The sequence below is a fragment of the Somniosus microcephalus genome, chromosome 13 (assembly GCF_052327205.1).
Source record: "Somniosus microcephalus isolate GS21.2 chromosome 13, FLI_Smic_1.0, whole genome shotgun sequence".
In the NCBI taxonomy this organism is placed as follows: domain Eukaryota; kingdom Metazoa; phylum Chordata; class Chondrichthyes; order Squaliformes; family Somniosidae; genus Somniosus; species Somniosus microcephalus.
Genome location: NC_140999.1, coordinates 19,305,410 through 19,331,093, shown reverse-complemented (window position 1 = coordinate 19,331,093; position 25,684 = coordinate 19,305,410). Strand labels below are relative to the sequence as shown.

The 25,684-nt window shown below is 43.0% G+C and overlaps 1 long non-coding RNA gene across 1 annotated transcript in view; it reads left to right on the top strand.

Annotated features, from left to right (window-relative positions):
* LOC147108109 (uncharacterized) overlaps nt 1-16,866 on the top strand; it is a 51,582-nt gene extending 34,716 nt beyond the window's left edge. Inside the window, exon 4 of the long non-coding RNA XR_015080522.1 lies at nt 15,959-16,866. This is a non-coding gene — a long non-coding RNA (uncharacterized LOC147108109). The remainder of the gene's footprint in view (nt 1-15,958) is intronic.
* Nucleotides 16,867-25,684: the final 8,818 nt, after the last annotated feature.

Below are 25,684 nucleotides of genomic sequence, written 5' to 3'. Positions count from 1 at the left end.
TGTCCTATTAAATCCTTACTTTATTTAAATTCATGATATTCCTAAGACTTGTTGAGGGACAAAAGGTTGTGCTACATTTGGGCAAGGTGGCTGTCTATTAGTCCCAATGTTTGTCATTTATCATTGGCTCTCCACTGAGATAGACTGGGTTTCTTTTTTTATTTTGCAAACCTAAATGCTCCAACCCCTATTTTTGAAATGGTTCCTCAATACCTATTGAACATCCAAACACTTGCAAACAATGTTTACACGGTTGGATTCCTATTCCAGCTTCTCATCTACCACACACTGACCATAAAGTTTTGACTTTAAGCAGACTATAATGCCCCTTTTACGGAAGCAGTAGGAGTACTTTGACAAGGAGAACGAAGCATAGGACACATAAAATGCAGTTCCTGCCTGTTTTACACTACTTTTAACGACCTGAGGCAAGGTTCTGAAAAACCTTTAGTATTTGTCGTTAAATCCTTCAGCACTTACTTTTTCTTGAAATTTCTTTAAATTATTTCCGAATTGAATAGTTACGATAATCATTGAAGGGAATCTTTATAGACTTTTTTCTTCACTATTAACAAAACCGTCTGACTGCAATTGAATAATTCTATTTGGAGCAAGTTTTAATGAACTTTTTTTTTTTAAAAAGCTCATAACACAAAATGATTGTTATTAATGCCAGGAATCATGAGTTGCATCAAAAAGTTGGTCACAAATGCATTTAAAGATATCACTTCTGTTCTGGCCTGCATCATTTTGGAGTTTGTTCAGTTACAGATGCTGGAGTTCACTCTGTGCTCTTCCAATTCCCTTCACATCGCAAACCCGCTACACTTTGTCGGGGAAGTACAGGGTTGGCAACACAAGTTAGTGAATGCAATCAGGTAAAGATCAGCTCAGTGTAAACACTTCTGAACTGATGCCGAAGTGTTTACACAAAATCTAGGCTGACACTCCAGTGCAATGCTGAGGGAGTGCTGCACTGTCAGAGGTGCCGCCTTTCAGATGAGACATTGGGCCAGTAATTCCGTTCCCAACGCGTGAGTACGGACGGGGTACTCACGCGTGTGGCCGGAGGAATTGCCGGATTCCAGCATGCGCGGGAAAGCGGCATTTCCTCTCCATCGAACTAAGGGGTTAAGAGGTCCAACGCGTGCGCGCAGGACTCTGCGCGCACACATTGAACTTCCTTCGTTTTGACAGGTTTGCACGTGTGTAAGGGCCTGGACTTTTTGGAAATGAAAAAAGGAGGCGTAAGTAGTGGATTCTTGAAGGTAAATGGTCTATTATTTAAAATTATTACATTTTTTCCACAGCTTCATTGTTTTTAAGGACTTTACAGTAAGGTAAGTTTATTTTTAGACCCGAATTCGTAAAAAAAAAAAATTTTCAAAAATTTTATTAATTGTTTTAAATAGTTTTTTAAAAGTTATTTATAGTTTATTTAATTATTGGGATGTTTTCTAAAATTTTAATTAAAGTTAAACTAGTCTTTTTGGGCGCCCGTACTTTTCATGAGTTTGACAGTCTTTACTATCAAACTCATGAATGAGTTTCCCCTCCCCTGATTGGCTGCAGAGTGCTCACCTGATCCCAGTCGGCACATCGCACTAACTACGCCGCTGGATCAGGTAAGCACATCGCGCCGACATCTGAACCGGGCCTGTGACAGGAAATGTAAGCAGGCCCGGGCTTCAGATGTCAGCGCGCAGGGTGAGTGCAGATCGGGGGCTTGCACGCGCGGCAAGCACCCGATCCTAATTTCTGGCCCATTAAACCGAAGCTCTGTCTGCCCTCTCAAGTGGGTGTAAAAGATCCCACAGCACTGTTTTGAAGAACAGGGGAGTTATCCCCGGTGCCCTGGCCAACATTTATCCCTCAACCAACATCACTAAAACAGATTATGTTGTCATTATCTCATTGCTGTTTGTGGGATCATGCTGTGCTCAAATTGGCTGTCGTGTTTCTTACATTACAACAGTGACTCCACTTCAAAAGTACTTCATTGCCTTTAAAGCACTTTGAGAGGTCCTGAGGTCATGAAAGGCGCTATATAAATGCAAGTCTTTCTTTTCTTTACAGCCTAGAATTGGTTCATGTTTGAAGCATAATACAAGCATGGGTCTGGTCACAGGATACCAGTAATAATGGAAACTTCTCATCTAATCTTTGGCTTCAAAACTATGGAGTAACTCTCTGTGTCAATTCAATATTGTTAAATATCAAGGATAAATACAGTCCTCTAAAAGAGGCAGACATGCGTGTAAGTCTCTAACCAGTAACATAACTACTGAAGGAGACGGTAAAAATCAGAGGATTCTGACCACTCGAAGGGAACACTAGTTTAGTAGCAGAGTAGCCCAGGAAAACAATACTTCCGAAAATGTAAAAACAAGATCAAATATTGAATGACCTCAGAAAAAAGATGATTGAACCAATCTGTTTCTCTTTTGCTTTAAATTCTTAATATTTTTCTTCTGTTTTGTTCCTTTGAACATTAAACAAACAGGTGATGGCTCTACCTTGCCTGCGAAGTTTGTTTTGATTTTTTTCCATTGCAAACTGCGTTGAAGTGCAATCTGGGATAAAAATGCACTACAGATGTGCTTTGGCTTCACAACCATGTTTGATCATTCCTGGTTTAAACTGTAGTTTTGTCATTTGCCGGAATGCATCAAAAAGCAAACCTGCAACTTAAAAAAGCTGTTTAAATTTCCTTCCCTGTAATAATGATTCATTGCCATACCGACTTAGAGGTGAAACGGTGACCAGGTCATAAAGTCTGTAGGGATGAGGCCAATCATATTTTAGACCCAAATCGCCTAAATTGGTCCTAATCTAATCTTTTTAATACCATGTTTGGCTGAGGGGCAAATGTGTCACATCATGTTTAGTGTGCCACTCTGGGCAACTGTGTCTGACCTACAGAAACAGCGGGAGCTAATCGAGTCGACTTGCTGGTTAGATGGGACGGCAACCAATCCTTCTTAGTCCAGGCTGTGTGTGTGTGGGTGAAGGATAAGTTACTGATTCTTGGTGGTCTTTTGGAAGATATGTGCATCTGATTCCAGGAGGTGTAATTAAATTCTAGTTTGGACTTCATGAAGGCCTGAATTTTGGGTTTCCAAAAGAAGAGATAGACTTTTGTGTTATTCTAGAAATGTTAAAACTCACGTTACAACAGTCAGATACATGTCTGAGGAAGCGTCTCATATTCTATTACTCATGATTAGCATGTTTTAAGCTTCAAACATAACTGACTTGTTTTAGGTACACGCTGTGCTGTGGATAACTAGTTAAATTTAATGAGACCTTGGCTATTTTGATGTGGTTAGGTTGTTCTATCACAGATTTGCTACTAGTTAAGAAAAAGCAACAGTTTTATTCGATACCGATGAATATTATTATTATTGTATATGGTGTCTGATCTTGGAAAGAAAGACTTACATTTTAATAGCGCCTTTCACGATCACCGGACATCTAAAAGCACTTTACAGCCAATGAAGTACTTTTGGAGTGTAGTCACTGTTGTAATGTGGCAGCCAATTTGCACACAGCAAGCTCCCAGAAACAGCAATGTGATAATGACCAGGTAAACTGTTTTTGTTATGTTGATTGAGGGATAAATATTGGCCAGGACACTGGGGATAACTCTCCTGCTCTTCTTCGAAATAGTGACATGGGATCTTTTTATGTTCACCTGAGAGAGCAGACGGGGCCTCGGTTTAACGTCTCATCCAAAAGACGGCATGTTTGACAGTGCAGCACTCCCTCAGTACTGCACTGGAGTGTCAGCCTAGCATTGTGTGCTCAAGTCCCTGGAGTGAGGATTTGAACCCACAACCTTCTAGACTCAGAGGTGAGTGTGCTACCCACTGAGCCACAGCCCCGTCTGCAAAACAGCCCCGTCTTACGAACCACGGGTATGTTGCGGCTCAAAGTATACTGTGTTGAATATAAGATGCTAGGTTCTTGAAGTTTTGACTGGTGGCTGTTAAGAGAAGGAACCAAGAAGGGAAGGTACTGTGATTGTCTAAACATAGCAAACATCAGCTGAGGGTGGTAAACATGAGCACCAAATGGAAATATCTCTTCAGAGGAGAAATTCGGCTCACGGTTACCCCTTGTGCACCTCGTAATCGGTTGGTCAGCAGTTGAAAATTGGGTAGTGGGGGGTGGGTATGGTCGGGGGGCACCTCGGTCATCCCTTTGGTGCCCTAGACCTGCCTAATGCCATATTATGATGGGCCTGTAAATGGGCGAGCAACTCGCCTACATGAAACAGGGGTAAGGATGCTTTTATGCCAGTTGTAGGACCCCGATTTAAAATGCAGGTATAAATGGGCAGAGCTTGTGCCATGCACGCTTCACCCGGTTGTAACAGGCATTGAGTGGCTTAACCAGAATTTTCTTTATCGTGTGAGCCCAGGAAAAGCCAAGAGTGCTCCTTCTGGGCCCAGAAAACAACTCCGACCCACTGCCAGTGCGTTCACGGTCATCCCCCTGGATCACCTGCCCCTTTCCCCCCTCCCCTTCCCCAGCCCCAGACACGACCTGCCGATTGGCCGATTTCCTACCCGCCTCAACTGGTGAGCTCCAGCGGGGCACCCGTACGGTGCCTGTGGCTTGTCAGTGGCGCTTTAAACGAGGTCCGAATCAGAATTTGGCTCCGGCCTCAGGCTGGCACAGGATGGCATCGCTCCGCCAACTTTGTGCCCGTTTTGGGCGCAAGTCGAATTTCTCAACCTTCACGTCTGATGAGCAACTATGTTTTAGACCGATTTTATAAGTTAAATCTTCATGGGCCGTCCATTGTTAAAAAAACACCCAATTTGAACTTAATGGAAATGAAAATCTGGCCAATCCGCAATGCAAGTTTGACGCCCGGGTGGCAAGTTAGAAATCTATCCCGACAGCCTCAGTAGTACATTTAACCCAGCAAAAAAATATTACAGACGCAGTTTCTCCAGATAAAGCTGTAAAATTATTGTTTAATTTCTGCATGAAAAAAAGAGCGCTACTTTCTACTCGAATCTAATCCCACTCTTTTACATCAAAGGATCAAGTTCTTTCACCTCATTCATAAAATGCTGTCTGAGTAAAGGATTCCATTACTTTTATCAACTGCTTGGCACCAATAATTGACAATTTATCTCATTACCATTCTCAAACAACTTCTAACTAGGCTGGCTTAGCAACGCAATCAGTTCGTGTTTTCCTTCACATTATCCAGTCTCCCTACACTATAACAAGTGTTTGCTTTATTGGCATAAAGGTAGAATTGTAATCGGCAAGGTTCCCCTATAAACACTTACCATTAAACCAGTGCCGAGAAGAACTTGTGTTAAACATTCAGATGAGAACAGTGGCAATTGTAATTCCTACCCAGGAATTATGGTAGCGAATAAAATGATCGCAGATGAAATTTAATGCTGTCAAGTGTAAAGTGTTTTTTTTTTATTCGTTCATGGGATGTGGGCGCCACTGGCAAAGCCACCATTTATTGACCATCCCTAATTGCCCTTGAGAAGGTGGCGGTGAGCTGCCTTCTTGAACCGCTGCAGTCCGTGAGGTGAGTCTCAGTATACTTCTTTGTAGCGGTTTGGTATAACTGAGTGGCTTGCTCGGCCATTTCAGAGGGCAGTTAAGAGTTAACCACATTGTCGTGGGTCTGGAGTCACATATAGGCCAGACCGGGTAAGGACAGCAGATTTCCTTCAACTAAAGGCCATGACTGAACCAGAAGGGTTTTTGTGACAATCTGATAGTTTAAAGGTCACCATTACTGGTACTGGCTTTTTTTATTCCAAATTTATTTAATTAACTGAATTTAAATTCCCCATTTGGTGGGATTTGAACGCACATCTCTGGATCATTAGTCCAGGCTTCTGGATTACTAGTAACATAACCACTGTGCTACTGTACTACACAACAGAAGGAAAAATGGATAACCCATGTACTCCATGAATGGTATTGAACCAGCGAAGGATAAAGTTGAAAGAAATCTAGGTGGGTGATTTTTAAGCTGGGAATGGGGCGACAGTGGCTCAAAAATCATGGTGCTGTACTTACCGCCCAGTTCTCATTCCATTCCCTCCCGTCTCTATTTTCCTGCGGCCCTATACATGGGCAGCCCAGGAGTCCACCTGTTTCAACTGTGTATCGTCCCTCCCACCGCTGCAGCACTGCTGGCAGAGCCTGCAATCATCATGTCCTTGACCTCTGCATTTCCTTCCCTAATCCCCTTACCTTGCGACAACTCTCCTTTCTTCAAAGGCCTCCTCAAAATCAACCTCTGCCTTTGGTCCTACATCAATTCATCTCCCTACTTTTACTTGGTATCTGACCCCTCCCTCCTTTGTGAAGTATTTGGGAGGTTTTGCTATGTTTAAGACGATATAAAAGTGCAAGCTGTTGTTGTATTATTTCATGCGTAACAGATTGCAGCTAACTGAAAGTTTCTTCTGTCCAGAACTATGTGTAAAAAGTTAGACTATTACAATACTATGTACAAACTGTGACTTGCCAAACATTTGATTGTGTACAGATTTTGTTTTGAATACGGTTGTACCAGATGCGTATTTAAGTGGTTTTGACTGTAGTTGGTTTGTTCTGGAAGCTGATATAATTAAAAAGTACATTACAAATTGGCACAAACTTTTTCAAGAATAACATCACATGAAAGGTGGCTAAAGTAGCTAACTTGCATGGAGATACAATTGTAGATGGTGCTCACAATTCTCTTCTTAAAAAAAATGTTGGTTATGTAGACTGGTACGAAACTTAAACTGTAAAAAGTTAATTCCCTGCCATACCTGACCTGGAGGTACTTAGGGGGAAAAATTCAGTTGGTTAATGCCTCTGTGGGGCGCTAATGCGGCGCTAGGAACTTAGCGCCTGAGCGTGGCAAAATTGACCAGTCATTTTACGGCAGCGCTAAACACTACAGCCACGATCTCCTGCGCCCGCAGATCGTGACGTCAGTCGAGCGTGTAGCGCCCCGGACCGGATATTGAGTCGCGCACCCTGCCTTAATGCCTGCCGCTAGGAACGACACGTAGAGGGGAACGTTTTCAAGTCGGGAAGGGGCTGGGGAGAACGCTATTTAAAGGCAGGAGCTTCCTGCCTTGTTGACAATTTTTGGTACACGCAGGTTGAGAGGGAGAGAGATGTCTGGAGAGATTTAACGCTGTCCTAAGGAGTTTTGGCCCTCAGCACCACTTTTGAGGTTCCTAAGCGCCGAGCTCTTTCCCTGGGCCTATCCATTAGTGCTTCCAACACAATTGCTTTAGAGGTCGCTCCAGGCTAAGATTCAAGGCTGCAATGAGCAGGGTGTGGCTGGCCAGCAAGATGGCCCCTCCCCTTTAAGAACTGGAACGCGACAGTCTGTCTGGCTTTCATGGTAACTGACATCGCCTGAGCTTCGGTAGCATTCTGAGGTAGCGCCTCGCTCCCTGACGTTTGCGCCTTAAGAGAGGTGTGTAGCGCTTGATTTAACACTCAAATCACCTCCATGGATGATAGAGGTGAATTTTGCAGTCGGAGGCAATAATTAGCACTGGGTGCTAAACTTTGCGCCCGGCCGATATTAGTGCCCCAAAATGGGCGATACCCAATTTTTACCCCTTAATGTTGACACTGGGTGGAGGGGGGGGGGTGTTCAAAATGGAACATGTCCAATTTCACAACGCTAACATTCCCCACCTTGATCATCATCAAATAAAAAGTGGTAGAAACATTTCACTCAACAATTAACCAAAATTCTACTGGACAATTTTAGCTTTCACGGTATAACATGCAAGCAGCTATGTCTTTCTCCCCCCATTTTCCATCCGTCATGTTGCCTTCCTGTTTTCCTTCGTGACCTGTTGTAGCTTTCTTACACCGCTACTACTTTTGCTTCACTCCTTTTCAGAATTATTTTCAATAAGAGTTTCTTGTGAGTGAAAAGTTAATTGGTCAGTTTGAAAAAAGATCAGTTTTTCCTCCAGCAATTAGAAAAAAGACTTGTATTTACATTGCGCCCTTCACAACCTCAGGATGTCCCGCCAGAGCACTTTACAGCCAATGAAGCACTTTTGAAGTGTAGTCACTGTTGTAATGTAGGAATTAGAGGGACATTATCTCCATGAAAATGATTTGGTAAGACTTTTTCTTTTGGTTCGGAGACGAAGGCGGGTCCGTGGCAGGCGACGTCGGTGGCGGGTCCCAACCCTGCTGCTGGCTCCATCCCGGGCTCTGAAATTAATTTCCCTTGATGGGGCTTGTTAAGCCCGCCCAGCGCATTTCCCAGCCAATTAGAGGAAGCGGATCTGGTGATGTCATTTGATGATACGTCATCAGCCAGTTTCCTTAAAGGGACCATGGCCAACTTTATTCTGCCATTTGTACTGTCAGTGTTCTACAGCATTGAGGTGCTGCAAACACTGACAATCACTGCACAGAGGCAGAGGGCTGCACCAAGACTCTCCCATGACTGCCTCCATATGCTTATGGAGGGAGTCAGAGCACGCAGGAAGATCCTCTTCCCTTCACATGGGCGGAAGAGACCTCCTCAGGAGAACAACACAGTCTGGTTGCACATTGCACAGGAGGGCACAAGGATGGATGTGGGCAGGAGGACCTGGGTGTAGTGCCACAAATGTTTCAATGATCTCAGTAGATCATGAAGCGTTAGTACAAAGCCACACTCAACCTCATCCTGCTGTGCACATCCCCAACACTCTGCCTTCCCTACCCTACTCCTGCACATCCTTACTCATACCACCTTACCTTGCACCTGCACCCATCCCTCTCTATCTACATTATCACATCCCCATCTCACGAGCCACCCCTCACACTCACACTCATCTTAGTGCAATCATACCAACTAACAACACACAAGGGTAGGCACTTAGTTCTTTTATGCAATGTTCATATAAAGTTTCTGTTAATGTGGTGTCAAACATTGAAACCTTTATTTTCAACACTTTGCATTCTTGGACAGATTTGTGTGCACCTTTGGAAGTGGCTTAGTGAATTGCAGTGAATGGTGAGACATAACGGTATCCCCCGCAATGGTGATGAATGTGAAAGGAATGGCTTGGGCATTGTAGGGATGCTTTATTGTGTTGGTTCAGGGTGGTGCCAACCTGGCGCATCATGTGGCAGCCAGGGTGAACAGCGTCAAGTGAAGTAAATCTGGCCATGGTGAGGCCATCCCTGGCCTCCTGGGCAGCAATGTGGTCGTGTGCTGATGCCCTCTGTCCTGTGTAGCATCAGGTGATTGTGGAGAAGGTTGGTGGTGTTGTTGTTGGTGCTGCTGGTGTTGGAACTGATCATGGTGGGATTCTGAGGACCAAGGTGAGAGCGTATAAAGGGCACCCATGTTGATGGAATAGATGGCAGGTGAAGTAGAGATGACAGAAGCGATCTGTCAATGGTGAGAGAGGTAATGAGGTCAGACTGGATGGAGACTTGTGTAAAGACTTGCAGCATGGTGAATCTGTTGTGGAAATGCAGTGAGGAAGAGTTTTTGGCTGAGGAAAGATATCTCTGTAAGGTGAGAGGTTTTACTGTACATTTGAAGCTGTCAATTCAACAGCTAATTCAATGGCCACTTACCTCCCACCTCAGCTTAACAGACATGGCCCACGACCATCGTGGGCCCCATGGGCAAGCAGGTAAAGTCTAAAGGCGAACTCAAATTTATTCTTAATCATCTGTTAACAAGGGCATAATGACCTGAATTGACTCCCCTGCCTCTGCATGTCGGGTCTGGTCAGCACTGACAGACCCGACATTTGGTAAAGGCGCGTGGCGGCAGGTTCACAGCGGGGTCCTGACCCCGCTGGGGCAAAATAACACTTTCCAACCCGACCCGCCACCAAACATGCCCACTGACCCCCCCTGCAAAATCCATCCCAAGGAACCAGAGGAGCTTTGCATCATTTTCATCATGGTAATGTCACCTGCCAGTGATGATGGGCTTTGGCAAGATTTAAGTCACACTAGTACAAAATTCATATGCGTCAAGCAAGGTTCCTAGGGGACAATGGAAATGTGGAACAGTGTCCCAGGGAAGGGGGTTGATTCAAGGTCAATTGATATTTTAAAAGGAAACTGGATCAGTACCTGTTGAGAAAGGGGAATTGAAGCTTATAGAAATATTGGGGTGAATTTGATGATCTGGCACCACCTAGGTAGAGTTTTGCATGACCGAAACGTAGATCAGAACTCACTTGGAGAGATCAATCCATCTGATTTGTAGCCCATTAAAATGAATGGACTTTCTTGTGTTCCTACCTTCTTTAGTGTTTGGAAAAAGATTTAACGAGCACTTTATCCTGCAAGTGCTGTCCTTTTAATTTTCAAACCTCTCCCCAGTGCTGTGTAAATCAGGCCCAATTGCCTTAACTCATTTATGTTCTCCTTTAAAGCACATATACCTGCCAAGCAAAGGTGAAGCACATAGGTTTGAAGCTGCCGATGAAAACCTAGAAATATTTCTGCTGATGCCACTCTTTTCCTCCTCCCACCCGTATACTTTGCCCCATTATACACCTGAAGTAAAACTCAAAACATGTGATAAAAGTTCTATGACTGTTAAATGATTAAACAGGCCTGCAGCCTTGCGTTCCATTGCATGGGTTCTGCCCATGCCAATGCTTAAAATGTGGAAAATGATGGGATAGCAAGTGTAGTCAACTGTGCTTAATGCTGCAAAGACCCTGCTGTTTCTGTTGATGTCATTAAAATCACTGAACCATTGATAAATGGATGCCAATTGACCATAAAAATTCCAAATATTAAATTTTCTGTTGCATTTTTCCAAAACTAGTAGGAGGGGGTTGGGGGAATATAATGCTTAAACAGAAACTAAATGAAGCAATCGGCCCAGGGCGACAGGAATTTCCCTGGAACTGCCAGTTCCCGTTCACCCATCACCCCTGTGCTCGCTGACCTACATTGGCTCCTGGTTAAGCAACGTCTCGATTTAAAAAATTTCCTCCTTGTTTTCAAATCCCTCCGTGGCCTCACCCCTCCCTATCTCTACAACCTTCCGAGCTATCTGCGCTCCTCCAATAGTGCCCTCTTGTGCATCCCCGATTTTAATCACGCCACCATTGGCGGACGTGCCTTCTGTTGTCTAGGCCCTAAGCTCTGGAATTCCCTCCCGAAACCTCTCCACGCTCTCTACCTCTCTTTCCTCCTTTAAGAGGCTCCTTAAAACCTACCTCTTTGACCAAGCTTTTGGTCACCTGCCCTAATATCTCCTTATGTGGCTCGGTGTCAAATTTTGTTTGATAACGCTCCTGTGAAGCGCCTTGGGACGTTTTAATACGTTAAAGGCGCTATATAAATACAAGTTGTCGTTGTAGCAGTCTTAAAAATTAAAACCCGGTAAAGCAGAAAGAAACATTGCAAGATAAAATGTCACTAAGCCATTGTGATCTAGTAATGGTTCAATAATTAAACAAATGGGTTAACAACTTATTAAAATTGTTGTAAAACAATGGGATCGATACCCTGACAAGAATATTCACCAAGGATACGAGACAACTTCTTAACTCCTTCACTGTAAATCTTCATAAAGGAACCACCTGGAATTTACCAACTTGTCTCATTGAAACTTATAAAATTCTGACAGGACTGGACAGACTAGATGCAGGAAGGCTGTTCCCGATGGCGGGGGAGTCCAGAACCAGGGGTCACAGTCTAAGGATAAGGGGTAAGCCATTTAGGACTGAGATGAGGAGGAATTTCTTCACCCAGAGAGTGGTGAACCTGTGGAATTCTCTACCGCACAAGGCAGTTGATGCCAATTCATTAAATATATTCAAGAAGGAGTTAAGATATATTTCTTAAGGCTAAAGGGATATGGGGAGAAAGCAGGGACAGGGTACTGAGTTTGGATGATCAGCCATGATCTCATTGAATGGTGGAACAGGCTGGAGGGGCCGAATGGCCTACTCCTCCTATCCTCGATGTTTCTATGTCTATGCCTAGTAGTTAATAATTCCTAACTGTGACCTGCCGGCCTGCCTTACATCAACCAGTTTGGATTATATTAGCATTTACATTACCAACTCCCATTAGAACCTACACAAGCTACTAAGCAAATGAATTAACCCTTTCGTACCAATTATCAAAGAAGTCAGACAATCAAGTAATGATGTAATAATTGTTTATTAACCATAAAATAGTACAGTAGTTAGTAGCACTTCAACGTAAATATTAAGTAGATAGGATTATTTGACAGAATACATATGAGAGTTTACAAAGGCGGTTGAGTTATGTCAAAGTAATTCAGCATTAACTGCTTGCTGACTATACAGTTACAGTTGAGATTAATGTCTGAGATTGATATTAAATCGGTGAGATCAATTTAGGACTAGACTCCTTAGATAGCTAATTTATCAGAATTGGATAGCCAGCCTATTGCATATATTACAGTCTACATGTTTGTAGGTAGCAATGTTTCCAGAACCTATATAACCTTGTGCATATGATCTGACGTGGATGAGCTGGCTGCCTTGCCTTCCTCTGGGAGGATGGTGATAGCGTTCTGAGAGGTCAGACTGATAAACCTTCATCTGCACCAGAGCTTTCCACCTTACATGTGATGTTTTTGCTGAAAAAGGTTGTGCCAATTTGTAATGTACTTTTTAATTATATCAGCTTCCAGAACAAACCAATTACAGTCAAAACCACTTAAATACGCATCTGGTACAACCGTATTCAAAACAAAATCTGTACACAATCAAATGTTTGGCAAGTCACAGTTTGTACATAGTATTGGAATAGTCTAACTTTATACACACAGTTCTGGACAGAAGAAACTTTCAGTTAGCTGCAATCTGTTACGCATGAAATAATTCAACAACAACTTGAACTTTTATATTGTCTTAAACATAGCAAAACCTCCCAAATACTTCACAAAGGAGGGAGGGGTCAGATACCAAGTAAAAGTAGGGAGATGAATTGATGTAGGACCAAAGGCAGAGGTTGATTTTGAGGAGGCCTTTGAAGAAAGGAGAGTTGTCGCAAGGTAAAGGGGTTAGGGAAGGAAATGCAGAGGTCAAGGACATGATGATTACAGGCTCTGCCAGCAGTGCTGTAGCGGTGGGAGGGGCGATACACAGTTGAAACAGGTCAGCCAGTCGGCAGGTCGTGTCTGGGGCTGGGGAAGGGGAGGGGGGAAAGGGGCAGGTGATCCAGGGGGATGACTGTGAACGCACTGGCAGTGGGTCGGAGTTGTTTTCTGGGCCCAGAAGGAGCACGCTTGGCTTATTGGGCTCACACGATAAAGAAAATTCTGGTTAGGCCACTCAACGCCTGTTACAACTGGGTGAAGCGTGCATGGCACAAGCTCTGCCCATTTGTACCTGCATTTTAAATCGGGGTCCTACAACCGGCATAACAGCATCCTTACCCCTGTTTCATGTAGGCGAGTTGCTCGCCCATTTACAGGCCCATCATAATATGGCATTAGGCGGGTCTAGGGCGCCAAAGGGATGACCGAGGTGCCCCCCGACCATACCCACCCCCCACTACCCAATTTTCAACTGCTGGCCAACCGATTACGAGGTGCACAAGGGGTAACCATGAGCTGAATTTCTCCTCTGAAGAGATATTTCCATTTGGTGCTCATGTTTACCACCCTCAGCTGATGTTTGCTATGTTTAGACAATCACAGCACCTTCCCTTCTTGGTTCTTTCTCTTAACAACCACCAGTCGAAACTTCAAGAACCTAACATCTTGTATTCAACACTGGATACTTTGAGCCACAACATACCCGTGGTTCGTAAGACGGGGCTGTTTTGCAGACGGGGCTGTGGCTCAGTTGGTAGCACACTCGCCTCTGAGTCTAGAAGGTTGTGGGTTCAAATCTCATACCAGGGACTTGAGCACACAATGCTAGGCTGACACTCCAGGGGAGTGCTGCACTGTCAAATGTGCCGTCTTTTGGATGAGATGTTAAACCGAGGCCCCGTCTGCTCTCTCAGGTGGACATAAAAGATCCCATGGCACTATTTCGAAGAAGAGCAGGAGAGTTATCCATGGTGTCCTGGCCAATATTTATCCCTCAATCGACATAACAAAAACAGTTTACCTGGTCATTATCATCACATTGCCGTTTGTGAAAGCTTGCTCTGTGCAAATTGGCTGCCACATTACAACAGTGACTACACTTCAAAATTACTTCATTGGCTGGTAAGGAATCCTGTCACTTAGCCAATTTCCTATCCATGCTGCCACTGTCCCTTTTATTTCATGGGCTTCAACTTTGCTGACAAGCCTATTATGTGGCACTTTATCAAACGCCTTTTGAAAGTCCATGTACACCACATCAACCGCATTGCCCTCATCAACCCTCTCTGTTACTTCATCAAAAAACTCAATCAAGTTAGTTAAACATGATTTGCCTTTAACAAATCCATGCTGGCTTTCCTTAATTAATTCACACTTGTCCAAGTGAGTGTTAATTTTTTCCGGATTATCGTTTCTAAAAGCTTTCCCACTATGGAGGTTAAACTGACTGGCCTATAGTTGCTGGGTTTATCCTTACACCCTTTTTTGAGTAAGGGTGCAACATTTGCAATTCTCCAGTCCTCTGGCACCTCCCTCGTATCTAACGATTTTGGAAGATTATGACCAGTACCTCCGCAATTTCCATTTTTACTTCCCTCAGTATCCTAGGACGCATCCCATCTGATCCTGGTGACTTATCTACCTTAAGTACAGCCAGTCTTTCTAGTACCTCCTCTTTATCAATTTTTATCCCATCCAGTATCTCAACTACCTCCTTTTTCACTATGACTTTGGTAGCATCTTCTTCCGTGGTAAAGACAGATGCAAAGTATTCATTTAGTACCTCAGCCATACCCTCTGCCTCCATGTGTAGGTCTCCATTTTGGTCCCTAATCAGCCCCACGCCTCCTCTTACTACCCGTTTATTATTTATATATGTATATAGAAGACTTTTGGATTCCCTTTTATGTTAGCTGCCAATCTAGTCTCATACTCTCTTTGCCCCTCTTTTTCACTTCCGCTCTGAACTTTTAGTATTCAGCCTGGTTCTCACTTGTACTCTCAACCTGATACCTGTCATACGCCCCCCTTTTTCTGCTTCATCTTACTCTCTATTTCTTTTGTCATCCAGGGAGCTCTGACTTTGGTTGTCCTATCTTTCCCTCTTGTGGGAATGTACCTCGACTGTACCCGAACCATCTCCTCTTTAAAGGCAGCCCATTGGTTCGATTACAGTTTTGCCTGCCAATCTTTGATTCCAATTTACCCGGGCCCGATCCATTCTCAACGCACTGAAATTCGCCTTCCCCCAATTAAGTACTTTTACTGTAGATTGCTCCCTGTTCTTTTCCATAGCTAATCTAAACCTTATGACACTATGATCACTGTTTCCTAAATTTTTCCCCTACTGACACTTGTGTGTCCCTACATCTGACTCGTACAATATTAACTTCTGTAACGTTTCTCTCTAGGAGATGCACTTCTACATACATTAGACAAAGGACTCCTATACCTTCTACTACAAAGATTACTACAAGATCTAAAATTAAACTCAAGACTGAAGATAAAATACCATCTTATATATCCCTAATATCCGAACAAACCTCATCAATTCTATTGACTAATTTGAGTGACATTGTGTTAGAAGAGTTCAGCCCTTTTGGTGTCAATCACCCCATACAGCCATGTTGGTACCCCGATCACCTCCAATGCAATGAAACACTTGCACCTAGACATGCCAGGCTGCTCATTTACTCCCCAACTTCTCTGATCTGTGCTTACAAAGGGTCACATATAGATCCAGATAAGGCAGGACATCTTTATGTCCCCCTTAACGAGCCGTCTCCGAGCCTGCGGTCTTGATGGCTTCTTCTGTATCTCTCTTTTAAGGAATGTTTTGTCTGTATAAGTCTTCATGGTTTAGTTAACATTGGCCCTTTCTGTTTCCAGCATTCAGCCTGACTACTGACTCCATTTTGAGGACAATTTTAAGGCAACTCTTACGGCATTTCTCCTATATTGAGCACAAAGGAATTCTCCACGAGCCAGTGCGCTACCAGAGGAAATTAAAGCCTTTAAAGTTTTAAATATTTTATTATTGAACTATTTTTAAAAAAAATTTGGGTAGTAATACAGATGTTGTACTTCTCACAGTGACGAGGCTTTAACATCGGTTCTGCTATTGGTCAACTTGTGCTTTTGTGAGATCAGTGCACAAAGAAGTGCTCAGTTTGTGGTGCGGTGCCCTTAAACACTCACAGCAAGTGGCGATTGCAATGAATTACAGGCATTGTGAGTGAAATTTTCTCATATGTTGTATTTTCATTGCTTTTTCTGATATGAAATAACAGTGGCTGTGAAAGCAACACTAATGGTTGTATAAGAATAATTTGTGTTTCAGAGGTCCTGTTAAATTTGTCATTTTAATATGTAACTCTTACATGTTAAAATCCTCTATCACCGACCGATAAGTAACCAAGAACAGAAATGACTAAGGGATTTCACCAGAGTAAGCGTCAGCTGTATAAAATGTTGTACTCCATTGCAGAGTGTCAATGAGATTGTCAATGACTTTATGACAAGGCTGTTATAGGTTAATGAGGATGTAGTGTAGACTTTTCCTTTTGATATTTTTGAAATACAGTCTACATACGTCAGCAAAGAAGGATACTGCAGCTTTAATCACTAAACACAAAATATGGGTTTCAACCACTTTCTTTGAGAAAGCAAGAAACCACTGTCTGGACATTCTGACAAGTAGCAAAGGTTGACCATTAACAAGCCTGGTGCTAATTGACTGGAGCCTGCAAACTGCTCTGACTCATAAATGGGATTGCTAATTAAACTTTTGAACTCTGGCCAACAAATGTAAGTTTATTACTTTTATTTCTTAAAGAAGGGGAAGTGGAAAACCCTCTGCAGTTACACTTTCTCAGAACATAGGGAGCTGACTTAATTGCTTCAATTACGGTGATTTCATCCAGAGAGGATCAAACAAAAGTTAGGACTGGCTGGAGTGAAGTCATTAAATGGATGACTACGTTTATGGGGCTGAGCAGTCAGCACAAAAGGGGGCTTTAATAGCCGCAGGCACCACACAGCCAGTGATGTTGCAGCACTCCAGAGGATGTCACCTCCGGCGATGGTGTGAAACCAGACAAAACGTTACTGGCACAGCACAATTTCCATATTTAGAGAGTAAAGGCTTCTCCATAGAGTGCAACCTGAAAACTGCGTCTTCGAACCTCGGGTGCTTCTTTGCATCAGAAACGTTTATTGCCATGTTTGCACTTTTACCTCAACTGATACCAATTGGCTCACGCTGGATACTGATTCAAGCTCTGCATTTGCATTCGAGTGTATCTCAGACCTTTCAAATCCAGCCATGCAAGAACTGACATCAAGTCAAACTGCAGACATATTTTTAATTCCATAATCCTACACATTCCTAATCATGCCCAGGTCACCCACTAATCCTATATTTACCATCTAAAATTATAAATGCGCAGACAGTATCCCTTTTGTAATCCTTTCGGCCTGTTTGACAAGACATTTCTAATAGTAGCTAACAATGGGCGTGCTTGTCAGAAAAATCGTACCAGTGACACACAAATGCCAGATGCAAAATAAAAATATTTTGAAACAGACAATTTATAAAGTCCAGTAATGAAGCAAAATTGCAACTGGCAAAACTTACTGAAGATTCAAAAAGTGTGTTTTCCCTTTAAGGTACGTTTAAAAGTACATGAGAAATCTTTTTTAGTTTCCTAAACATTTATGCAATTTAAGAACATAAGAAATTGGAGCCAGGAGTAGGCCATTTGGCCCCTCGAGCCTGCTCCGCCGTTCAATAAGATCATGGCTGATCTGATCTTGGGCTCTCCACTTCCCTGCCCGCTCCCCATAACCCTTCACTCCCTTATTTGCATTGAAATGCTTCATTGGATTGTGGGTGAGTTGCATTATTAGGATGAAAATGGTGCATAGCTGGTCTGGTTGGCTCTTCCTCTTCCTCCGTATTGACAAAGACAATTGTTTGCTTTCCTTCAAAAGCTGTGCTTCTAAGTTGCCTGCCTTTTAGTTTCCACGCTTCTCCATGACAACTGCTGCAGCACTCTTGCAGTTTGCTTTTCCGGCAGGGGAGGGATAGCTTACCCGTAGTAATGCCGCCAAGTTGCAAGATTATACTTTGCAAAGTGCTCTGGCAGGGACTGAGTTAAAATAACCAAAATGCTCCCTGTCAATCTTAAAACTGACCAACCAACCCCATGTCGGGGTCAGAGAATGGAAATGCCCCATTGCGATATTTTTCTCTGATATTGTGATATCCGAGTGGTAAGGTCAGAAACTGAGATAAGCCAGACTTCAGGAACCAACACTTTAACTGTTTAATTATACATATGTAGCAGAGAACATAGCTTTACAGGCTGCAGCAAACACACACTATTTCTTACTGTGCGATCACAAAGATGGAGGATCAACCTCTGAGTCATACCCAGAATGCAATGCCACTGCCTTAATAAGTGGTGTGCCAGGACATTACCTTAATACTGGTAAATATGATCCCTTAATATTTGTCTCCATCTGGTGGATAACTTAAGCATTACATCCCAGATTACTATAGATATAATTTGAGTGTACCAACTTCACCTCAAAGAAGTGGATGCATTCTGAGCCCTACGATGGAGCCCTTCTGTTGCTGATTTATCAGTAAATAAAGATATTATTTAAAGATTGGAATGCATATTTGTTATATTCCCCATTGATTATTAAAAATGATATGAATACTGCAAAGGAATGCCCTGAATTACATATTTGATAATATGCTCCATTCTTCATTTCTTAATGGAGAAAAAAGCAAGGAAACAGAATGATGTGAGAGATGCACAGAAGCCCTCATGAAAGGGTTTCACTGATTCTGATATAGGCCACCAATACTCAGGACAATGGCTCAACGAGTTGGCTCTTCAAATCTCTGATGAGCCAAAGGGGCTAAGTAGGCCATATTTATCAGAAGTCATGCACTTGCAACAGCTCTATGTGTAATGAGTTTGAGCAGTCTTGACCCAGTTCCTCATGAATATAAACCAGAACACACAATTGCCACTAATTTGGCATTTATTGGCAATCTCATTCAGATAGGTCACTGATGTGGGAAATATAACCATGTCACATTAGAGCTCTTCTGAAATTAGGGCTGAGGCTCATTGTTGGGACAGAGTCAAAGGAGCTTTAATCTGTGTCTCACCATGTTATACCTGGTCTGGGAGCATGTGATCCTGGCACTTGGGGGTCGATTTTCTTTGACCCGTGGAGTCGGGATTGGAGGCGTGCTGGGGGTTAAAGTCCCGAATTCGGGGGTCCCGACACCATCCCGCCCCCAACCCGCCTCCATGTAAGTTTCAAAGGAGGCGGGTACCCGCCCTGCACTGTGACCCGCCTACCCGAGGCGGGAAGGGGATTCGTGACAATTAACTGCCTGTTAACAGGTAATTAACAGGCAGTTTTTAGCCTAATCCCTATTTTAAAGCTTGAAGTGTGGTATTCCTGATGGCTCCAAACCACAGCAAGTTAGAGGAGTCGGGCCGTCAGGTTGAAGGACTTGGAGGGGTCGAGATGTTGGTGTTCAGGTGAGTGATGGGTGCATGAGTGCAAAGGTAAGTGTGTTTGGTGTGTCTAAAGTGTGTAAAGAAGTTTAAATTACCTGTACTTACCTTTTCAGCCTTCCTTCCTCTAGGTTTCGGGAGTCCATCATCTAACCGGCACAGAAAGCAGAATTGCTGCAAACTGTCAAAAGTGACAGCAGCTTTCTGTGCCGGTGAGATTTCTAACTGAGTCTGAGGAGAAGGACTCAGGTTAGAAGTAAGACTGTCAGTGTTTGACAGCTTCAAGCAGCTGTGAAACACTGATATTTCATCTGTCAAAACGTCTTGACAGATGAAATTTCAGTCTGTGACATCACCTGTTGCCGGGTGGCCCTTAATTGGCTTGCTGAGCCCGCTGGGCGGGCTCAACAAGGTCAATCAAGTTAAAATCGCATGGATGGGCCGCATCTCAATGGAGGCGGGACTACAACCCCGAAAGTTGTAGTCCCGCCTCCTTCCCGACTTCTGAATGAAAATCACCCCCTTGATGTCTGAAATGTAAAAATGTTCCATTCCCCAGCACTAACATCCCTTAACTTAATGAGCGCAAGATTCAGCAAAAAAAAATGGCACATTTTTAATGTAGACTTAAAAGCCATATTAGTATTAAGGACATGAAAGAATCCAGAGTGAGAAAAGGCCAATCAGCCCATCAAACGCACCCTATCCACAGTACATGTATGGTGATTCTATCATGGACTTCCCTCCCGCACCACCAATTGATCGCCTACTTTAAAGAGATGAAAGGGTAAAAATTCTGCATCTGCGCTCGGTGCGTGCAAGCAGCACATACCGTGAAACTGAGCATTCCTAGCCCATGATTTTCCAGTCCATTTAAATTAGTATGTGTTGCTGGCATGCGCCAAGGGTGCAAGAGCAGAACTTGTACCTTATATTTCTTTCCAGTTCTGACTCTGGGCTCTTACAAATGCCTGCATTTTTTAATTACTAAAATGTTAAATATATCAAAGGCACGTTATTCATTAAAATCGCTTTAAAGATTTGCTGAGTCTTGCCTTTTGAGACCCTGTGCTCTGGAATTCCCTCCCTAAACCTTTCCGTCTTTCCACCTCTCTCTCCGCCTTTATGACGCTACTTAAAACCTACCTCTTTGATCAACTTGTCCTAATGTCTGCTTATGTGACTCGGCATCAAATTGTGTTTGATAATGTGCCTGCGAAGCATCTTGAGACGTTTTACTACATTAAAGACACTATATAAATGCAAGTTGTTGCTGTTTTGAAATCCCAGTCATGATGGGGAAGAATTGCTCATGTCACTATGGGTGACAACATCATAATTATCCGTGGGTATATCATTTGCACATTGCCTTCTTTCCCATTAATATATTATTTCCATATGAATTCATGGTCAGAAAAAATAAAACAAAATCTTTTTTAATGTAATCTTTACCATGCTAGAGATTTTCTGTAACATAATTTCCAATGAGAAAAATCAATGGTGCAAAACACAGTTTCATTGTGAAAAGATTCTATCATGAAAATGGACCATAACCATACTGGTTACATGCAAGTCTGGTTAACAGCCACACTGTTCTGATCCAGGATTCCACTACACTAGAAAAACAGTATGTCCCTCACTTATTTTTTGATTATGCCTCCACAAAGTGCTTTTTCATTTGATAACGCTCCTGTGAAGCGCCTTGGGATGTTTTACTATGTTAAAGGTGCTATATAAATGCAAGTTGTAGTTATTTGTGTTGTTTTGGGACATTTTTCTATGTTAAAGGAACTATATAAATGTAAGCTTTTGTTGTGTTTTTATATCGGAAACAAAATTAAGGGAAACAAATCTGATTAAGGGTTCCAACCAGAATGGTGACCTATCTTTCTCTTTCAGATGCTAACCAATCCCCAGCAATGTGCCTCAGTGCCAACTTCAGATAAGCATCCCTGCACACAAGTGTCAGCCTGGCTCATTTGGTAGTGGTCGTGCCCCTGAATTAGAATACTGTGGCATCAAGCCCCACTTAGAGTGCACAATCTAATCTGACACTTCAGTATACTATTGAAGGAGTGTGCCATTGTCAGAGGTGTTGCCTTTTGGATGAGCAAGGCCCTGTTTACCTGCTCAGGTGGTCAGCAAAGATCCCATGGCATTAGTTTCTCCTGGTGTCCTGGTCAACGTTGCTGTCTCAATCAAAACCACCAAAACCAGATTATCTGCTCTTTCATTTATTTGCTGTGTGAGGGACCTTACTTTGTGCAGATTGGCTGCCATGTTTACCTACATAAAAACAGCAACGGCACTTCGAAAAGTAATTCACTAGCTGTAAAGCATGTTGGGATATTCGGAGAATGGGAAAGATGTTACGTAAATTCAAGTTCTTTAGTTAATGTGACATTTTTCTACATCCATATCAGTCACCCTACGGCCTCTCCAACTGAGATTGCCAAATTAGTGCCAATTCTGTTCTGTTTTATGCCTATTAGGAATTGAGGTAAGGCTGCCTAACTCATTTGACATGGAATCCATACAAGTATACATTTCTTATAGATAACTCATACCACCTCCCTACCCCCCCTTTAGTCCATCATAGGTTTTCTGCTTTCTGTTTTAATCAGGGCAAAAAAAATCTCCCTTGCTTTAGTTAAAAAAAAGGATTTACTTCTACAAAACTAATTGGCCCGAAGTTTCCGCTAGGTTGCGCTGGTTTTTTCAGCTTCATTCATCCCAAACCAGCGCAAAAGATCAAGGAATTTCAGTCACAGATTACATCCAGCTAGAAGCCGCCACCCCACCCCACCACAAAACTGGCCACACCCACAGATCGAATTAATCGCCATGGCGAGTTTCCGCTAATTGCGTCTGTTTGTGGGCCATCGAAGAGGCTCTTAAAATTAAACTTTTTTTTTTAGGCAGGAGGTGGGCACCTTTTAAAAGCTTTTAAATATTAAAATCTATTCAATTTACTGAGAACTGACTACTGTACCCCAATTAAACTAGTAAATGATTCTATACAGATTTTTAAAGTAATTTTCCATTATTTAAAATCGGGTTACTCGCAGGTGATGAAGTAGACACTGGTTAAAAATGCTTATTTTTTATGATAAACCCATTTTCAGCTGTATTAATAAAACTGCACCACGGCGATATATCCAGGAATATTTTTTAATGCAATTTAAAAAAAAAATTACATTCTAAAAAGCTGCCAAATCAAATCAAATCAACTTTTATTGTCATTGTTAGTGCACAAGTGCAGTACAACGAAATGTAGGCTTGCGGCTCCCGAGAGTGTACATTTAGATTAAGTCATTTAAACATTCAACATACATTTGGCTTGTAATACATTAACATAAACATAACCATAATAAAGTGCATTGGCAGGTGTGCAGGCTTTAGAGTTTATTTGTGGAGTTCAGTAGGATGACAGCCCTGGGAAAGAAGCTGTTCCTAAATCTGGTCGTACGGGTGCAAATGCATTTGTAGCATCTCCCAGATGGCAGGAGGGCAAACAGACTGTGGCTGGGGTGGGTAGGGTCTTTGATGATGCACTGGTTCATGGAAGATTTTACATTCAATAATATGCAAATGAGTTTGAGCAGAAACTTGAGCAGAAAATTCACTTGGAAAACTAGCGTAATTTTGAGCGCAATTTGCACCCAGATTGCCGATTGTGCCCGAAGCGGAAACTCTTGGCCACTATGTATAAGCTTAATTTTCTTTTGCACTATTTAAAGAAGAGAAAGAACATATGTAACCGTTACCACAGATGAGAAGAAGGAAAAGGCTTCATTGAAGTGAATGACTGTTGGAAAAAGTCTTCCAGTGAAGACAAATACTAAAATGAATGGTATAAATTGGTCTCTGCAACTCAGTGGAAAGAAATCCTGTAAATACTCTCTGCAGCTTTAAGGATCAAGCTTGCGTGGGACTTTTTTTTACAGTAGGAACTCAAGTGTGTAATTAAGAACAACAGATCTAAAGGTCTTATTATTTGTATCCCTTAGCTACAAGAGCAATTTGCAATCTGCTTCTCCTTGTTCAAGCTATATTAGCTGGACTCTTCCTTACTGCATGTGTTCCACGGCACGTACACCTCAGTAAGGATATTTTTATTGGTGTCCAATTTGTGTTTTGCTTGCATGCTCTGTATGTTATGGTACAAACCCAACAGGCTTGAGAATTTAATCATCAGATTAGATTAGTGCAGTTCTTATGATGTATCGTGATTCGCCATGGTCAAAGACTCCTTTCAAAACTGTACTTGTGAGCTTGCAGCTCAGTTAGAGAAAAAGTGCATTTGCGAACGGTTAAGATACCCATTACTATGGCAGCGAGATATTCTCATTACTACGATGATAGCAAAATACTGCAGATGCTGGAAATCTGAAATAACAACAGAAAATGCTGGAAAAACTCAGCAGGCCAGGCAACATCCATGGAGAGAAAATAGAGTCAACGTTTCGGGTAAACCCTTTGTCAAGACTAAGGAAGCACAGGAAATGAAATAGATTAAGAGGCCAGGCTGGGAGAGAACAAATTCTCATTACTAGTTAGTCACCCATTGGCAACTAGGGCATTGATTGAACTCCGATTGTCTTTTCCATCATAAGGAAATGTTACCTGAACTTTAACCAAAAGAAACTAATTCTTAGAAAGAATGAAATACACCTTTAGAATAAATGTAAGAAGTCACGCAACACCAGGTTATAGTCCAACAGCTTTATTTGAAATCACAAGCTTTCGGAGCGCTGCTCCTTTGTCAGGTGACAAAGGAGCAGCGCTCCGAAAGCTTGTGATTTCAGATAAAGCTGTTGGACTATAACCTGGTGTTGTGTGACTTCTTACATTTGTCCACCCCAGTCCAACTCCGGCATCTCCACACCACCTTTAGAATAGGCAAGGAGCTAGTCAGTGGGGCAGGGAAGAGCTGCAAAAAGCCACGAAGAAACAACTTCACCAAGGAAGTAGAAAAAGATGAATGGATGGATTGCAGGGGCAGGGATGTATACACTCCTATTACTTACAAGATGGCAAGTTGCTTTGTTCTTCAGATTCTCATAGCAAGACAGTAACTTGACCAAGGCAATCTCATGAGAGTAATTTCTTTGCCCTGGCATACGTACATATGATACTGGCAGTTTTGTTGGTAATGTATCTGCTAGAAGATTTATGTGCTCATAATGTGGGATGGACTGCAGAGGGGCTGGATTTTACCAGCTCTGAGGAGGCGGGTTTGGAGGCGGCGCTGCTGGGAAAGTCAAATATAGCGTTGATTCGTCAGATGTCGCTGGGGGCGGAACTAGAACCCGGAAGGCAGCAGTCCTGCCCCCAACTCGTCTCGGTAAGTAAAATCCAGCCCACTCTTTAACAAGCTCTATGCGTAACCTAATACAATAGCAAATGGGACAAACGGGAAACGGTTCAACCTCCGACGCCTCCAGCCCAGATCCAAGGTCGTCCCATCCTCTGTCGTCGAATTACAGTGTGCAGACGATGCTTGCTTCTGCGCTCACTCGGAGGTCGAACTCCAAACCATCGTCAACACCTTCACCGAAGTGTATGAGAGCATGGGCCTTACACTAAACATCCGTAAGACAAAGGTCCTCTACCAACCTGCCCCCGCCACACAGTGCTGCCCCCCGATTATCAAAATCCACGACAAGGCCTTGGACAACGTGGACCACCTTCCATACCTCGGGAGCCTACTGTCAACAAGGGCAGACGTTGACGACGAAGTCCAACACCGCCTTCGGTGTGCCAGTGCAGCCTTCGGTCGCCTGAGGAAGAGAGTGTTTGAAGACCAGGACCTCAAACCCGGCACTAAGCTCATGGACTACAGGGCAGCAGTGATACCCGCCCTGCTGTATGCCTCAGAGACATGGACCATGTACAGCAGGCACCTCAAAACACTGGAGAGATACCACCAACGCTGTCTCTGCAAGATCCTGCAAATCCATTGGCAGGCTAGGCGCACCAATGTCAGTGTTCTTGCTCAGGCCAACATACCCAGCATCAAAGCTTTGACCATGCTCAATCAGCTCCGATGGACGGGTCACATTGTCCG